This window comes from Lactuca sativa, chromosome 8 (assembly GCF_002870075.4).
Source record: "Lactuca sativa cultivar Salinas chromosome 8, Lsat_Salinas_v11, whole genome shotgun sequence".
NCBI classification, from domain to species: Eukaryota; Viridiplantae; Streptophyta; class Magnoliopsida; order Asterales; family Asteraceae; genus Lactuca; species Lactuca sativa.
The window spans coordinates 159,038,451-159,044,450 of NC_056630.2; positions in this window are offsets into that span (position 1 = coordinate 159,038,451).

The following is a 6,000-nucleotide window of genomic DNA, read 5'->3' on the forward strand; positions in this document are numbered from 1 at the left end:
TAACTCAAAACTAACCCATCTAAAGGCTTTGATGCTAAAGGATTTATCAAGTTGTGTCTTTGTTTCTTGAATCCGGTCTAGATTATTTCCAGCTATAATAACATCATCCATGTAAATTAAAATGACAGTTCACAAGAATGTGTACTCAATCCCTTAGTCCTTCACTTGACTTCACATATACATGTGAACAAGGAACTAGTCTTAATTTTCCAAAGATGAAAATTTCTCATTCATCATGCTGTACAACTTGCATGATTCCAAGTTTCGGTCCAATTGAAACTTGGATGATGAGGATCTTTCTTTATTTGGTAAATTTAGACATTACCACAAATGAAAGAATCAATTTCATATTTCCACTCTTCCTATTAATGGAATCATATAAGCAACAATTTTTTTTCCCTCAAATGCCATTGTAAGGATATTTTAAAATAAATAAAATCATCATTTTTTTCCTTTTATTTTAAAAACTTTGCGGAAAAACTATCCTTACAATGCAAAAGAGCATGAAAACTATGTTGTTATCTGTTCCTAAGAAATATATCAGAACTCCTAAGAAGTAGCTCAAGAATCCGATCTTCAAACTATGCGATAGAAATCCATCTACGCGATCAGATTCAACGTATTCTTTCTTTAAGTTTCTTCATTTTTCTTTGATTCTTAAAACATCAACATGTGACCCAGTCACATCATGTATCAAGAATCTCAGAATAGAAACTTAGCAGAGTTAGATAGTGGACTTTACCTGAAGTAGAGTCGAACTTATTGACTTTAACATCCTTAGGTAAAATTTGGCAGCTTCGCAAGTAATACCCCTTCCTTTGGCAATATAAACATATCGAGCCTTTGGTAATGGTACCGGTACTATCACAGACTTAGCTTTTCTCTTTACCATTTGGTCAACCAAGTTGACTATGGCCGATCCCTTTCCATTGGGAAGAGAATGTTTTTTCTGGATTTCCAATGTCATCATTGTCAATGTCCATAAAGTTTTAGGAAGTTGATCTTAGCAAATAGATGAGATCATTAAGGGTCTTGTCATAGTCTGTTTCATAGGGGTCCCAAAGGAACTCACTATGTGACTTAGAAAGTGATTGAACATCCAACTTTCTTAAGACTTTGACACCCAACTCTCCCGACTTGTCAATATGTGACTTCATCTCGTAGATGTGATCACACCTAGACCTTGCATTGCCAATAGGGCTTGAGTGACCTTGAACTTGTGGGTTAGGGAGAATAATTGGAGGAGGTGGAGAAAGTGAAGTTCCAAGAGATTTGGGAAGATCATAGATGTCTGAACTAGACATCTTTTGGGAGATATTCAAGATAGTTGATCTAAAGTCCTTAATATAACACCCAATATGAAATATTAAGGCTAGGACCCAACACAATATTTTATAACTCGGAAGAGGGATGCCGTAATCCAAGCTATAAAATATTTAAAGGTAGGTGAATGACGATTCACCAATTTCCACCATGAAAAACGAAATAATTATTAGGTTTTTAATTGGATTTGAAACTCCTAGATCTTTTAAGATTCATTGAACTGTGCAATGGCACGTTTCAATCTCGAGTGTGCCCTTCAGGTTTTGTGACTGGGATGCCGAGGATCACAAAACAAGGTGTGAATATCCATGCAAATATACTTGGTACCCTTAATATTTACCCCTCAATTGATGTGCCGGTTAACGACACACGCTCCATCGATACTATGATAAATATTAACTTACCCTTTGCCTACCTTGTTAAATAAGAGTTAGTGTTTCGGTTAACCACACACGCTCCACTAACCGACTTAAACAAAGTGCAAAGTGTAATTTCATGGATTAGCACCTTATTCACATTTTCCTAAAGTAACTAAGATTGGGAATTATAAAAAACATTTAGTTACTTTATATTTATCATTAATACTTTTAATGAAGGGAGAACTATAGTCCTTGTCCTACCCGTTCGGCTAACGACCCTCCACTGGTCAAGGAAGTGGTGGGTGAGAGTGGACACCCATTAAACTGCCATTTTATAGGCAGTAACCTTATACCCCCTTATAGACTGGCTTCGTGAATGAGGCCTACTAACGGTAAGACTGACTTGCTCTTATACATATATAAATATTATTAACTTATAATATTATAATTTATAAGGGTTGAATTTTAACTCTTTAAAATTCTAAGGGCTTAACTTGGAATTAAAGTATTCATAAAAGCAAACTTTTCAAATTCCAAAACTTGAGGGCAAGTTTTGAAACTATCCAAAACTCTTGGATTTTTATAACTTATGATTTTTAATTAAAACTTTAAAACTTTTAATGAAGAGACTCTTGGACATCCATAACTTGAGGACAAGTTATGGAGCCATAAAAACTATTTATACGGAAAGACTCTTCTTTTTTTTGTAACCTAAGGCATTTTTATGAGTTTTTAAGATTCATAAATGTGACTTTTCATATGACTTGAGGACAAGTTACAAAAACACATTTTATGAACAACTTTTAGATTAATTTGGATTGAAAACTACTAACACATATTTTTCATTAATCTAAAAAATAACTCATAAAACAAGGTAATCCAAAAAAAAACTTTTGGATTCCATAACTTATGGAGTTTAATGTTTCTTTTATGATGAAACTTTTCATGTTCCATAACATAAGAACAAGTTATGGAATTCTTTAAAACATTAAGACCAAGTTTTGTAACTCCATAAAAAACTTTGAATCAATTTTTTTTAAAAACTTTTCATATCCATAACTTATGGAGGTTTCAAAAAACTCTTTATATCAAACTTTTAAAACTAATAAAATAATCATATAATTTTATCTTTTACTAAATTTGACCTAATTCAACTCATATAGCAAATGTTTCAAATTTTACAAATAATTAATTTTTCACAAAAACAAGTAATTATATTAAAAAATGACAAACGTCATGTTTTTTTTTCCTTTTTTTTCAACTTTGAAAATAAAACATTTTCATTAATATAATAGAAAACAACTCATGGCTCTGATACCACTGTTGGGTTTTGAGCATTCTAACACTCCTAAGTGTACATGCAACCCTAAATACCTTGGATCTATGTTTTTTCTATTATACATGCAAATATGAATATTCCAAGGTATTAACCTAACTAGCATACAATCTTTTGATACTTGAATAATAAACTAGATAGAAATACATACCTTGTTGATGTAGCTTAACTTCATGAAGCTCGAGAGCCTAGTGCCCCAAGTGTGACACCTCAAATGGTTCACACAACATCATCAACACTTGTAATAACCATGAAAAGAAGATACTTCATGCTGAAATTGGATAGCCCTCATATAAGTATCACTAGTGCCAATTTCTTGAGCTAAAGGGGTCTTTATATAGTGTGGCTATTAATGTTACACCATGTAACTCATGACTTTACCCATTCCTTATGCTCCATGGGTTTTAACCTCCATGGAGTATCCATGGGTCACCACATGGGTTAAACCCAACATAAGGAATCTTGGATCATAAGCCCACATATATAAGAATTAACGATTTTCACAATCAATCCCCATATATTTAATTAGTCTCTTTTGATCACTAAATTAAGTCAAAATTAATTCTTGATCAATACTAATTAAATAACATGATTTCATATTAATATATTAGAACTTATAATATATTAATATGTCACAAATGTCCTCTTGTCACAAACGGTCTATCCAAATGTTTCGATGCCATGCAACCCAAATGGACCATGCCGAGTCAGGTCAAGTACATACCAATTATAATTATGGACTTAGACACTAATCCAACAATAACCTAACCCTATTAATCTTCAGCCTCCACCCCTCTAAACCCTAGAAATCGTCTTATACCATTCATAGGGGCATTTTGAGCTTATGAAGTCCATTTTTGGAGAGTTTGGCCCATTTTCAAGAAGGTGGAGTTAATGCAAAGATGGAGATCAAGAAGAAGCTTATGGATCTGGCTTTTATGACTCATTTTCAGCTTGATGAAGGTATAAAGCTCTGAACTTGACCATTGAATGCTTAGATCTATTATGTTGGGTTTTTGGATCTTTTGGTCCCAAGAATGGAGCTTTATGGTTCCAAATCTGTTTTTAGGTTTAGGGTTGCTACCCTTGGTGCTAACTAAGTCCCTAAGGCACAAAGTCGCCATCTTGGAGTTATTAATGGATTCATTCAAGAGTTATGGTCATTTTCATGGAAGTAGATTGTTATACTTTGATTTTCGGTTCATGTGGGTCATATAAGTCACCAAGTCAGTGACTTTATGGATTAAGACGTTAGGTACAACTTAGATCTGTAATATGGTCCCTTGGTTTGAAGCATTAAGCACTCAATGGATTTTGTGCATCAACTGTTTGTATGCTGGGCGTACAATGTAGTACGCCGCGCGTAGAACCCTTTTGCCCAGCACGCGAAGCATACAGAAAAGGTACGTTGGGCGTACGCTCTCAGGAGGTATTGGGCCTCTGTGGACTTCGGACCATTAGGACCTAATGGTTTTGGGCATGGATTTGCTGATAGTTGGGCCCATTGGCCCTTGTGGCCCAATATAGAAATGGACTTCGCATTATGGGCTTCAGTTTGGGCCAATTTGTGGACTAGGTTGTTTTGGGCCTTCATAGGCCAATTGGGTCAGGATTATTGACTAAGGAAAATATTGGGCTTTAGTATAAGGTCCATTAGAAAGGTTTAGGCCTAATTTGGAAAACTGGGCCATTGATGGTTTTATGGAAATTATAATGTTGGGCTTTTATTTTGGGTTTGGGCCTTAGTTTTGGATCATATTGGGTCATGGGTAAAATGGTCATTTTACCCCATGCATGGATTAAGGAGTATGGTATGGGGCCAATTGCTAATTTGGGCATATTGATTGAAGTGGTTGCTCGGGAAACTGGTAGGGCAGAAACTAAGGCATTCATGCAGTAAGCTTCTGCAGTGTGAGGTGAGTCTTTTCACCATACCAACGGGTCAAAGGCACCAAAGCCGACCCATTTTATGTTATGTGGTACACTAGCTATAGTAGAGATATGTGGTATGATAGTTAGCTTTATGCTAAGTGGTATGCTAGTGGTTATATGATATGTGTTATGCTAGTTGTCTTTGTGATACTTGCATGGAAGACCCCAGGGGGGAGCCCGTGGCATTAGATGTAAGACCATGTGGGGTAGCCCATGACATTGGATGTAAGACAATGTGGGGTAGCCCGTCGATGTAAGACCATGTGGGGTAGCCCATGGCATTCCTAGGTAAAGACCATGTTTGGTAGCCCATGGCATCCTTACAGGTTTATGTATGCATGACTTATGTGATATATGTAACTTTTATAGCTAATATGGTATGTGTTATTTGGATTGTGTATGGGGTATGCTCTGAGCGACTCACTAAGCTTTGTGCTTACGGTTTAGAGTTTTGGTTTCAGGTATCATCGATTTGGAAATGAAGAGTTCGGATTGATCGTAGTGCACACACCCATGATTTCCGCAATGAATGATTTTGAGATGACCTCTGATAAATGTTTTACTTAATGATGATTTGAAATGTTTGAAATAAATGGTATTAATGTTTTAGCTATATTAAAAATGAAATTTTTACCCTTGATTTTTGGGTCGTTACAAGTTGGTATCGGAGCCTTGGTTTGAGGGATTCGGGGATACCTTTGGGTGTGTCTGAACTCAAACTGAGGATCTGTAAGGTTTTAAAAAAATTTCAAAAATTTTCAAAAGAAAATGTTTTCAAGAAAAAGGTTTTCTAAGACTAGAAAGGGTGTAGTGCATGCAATCAACTGAGCTCAAGTAAATTTCCCCAGGATACCCACATTTTTTATCTGTTATGATTTGATTATGAATATGTGAATCGCATGCTAGTTAGGGCTAGGGGAGATGCCTGTATATGTTGTATGAGTTTGTAGACTTGCATGCTAGTGCTGAGTAGTCAACAATAGGTTGGCCTGATATGTGATGCTTGTAGCCATGAGGATATTGGATGTCATGCTGGAATGAGAATGATAA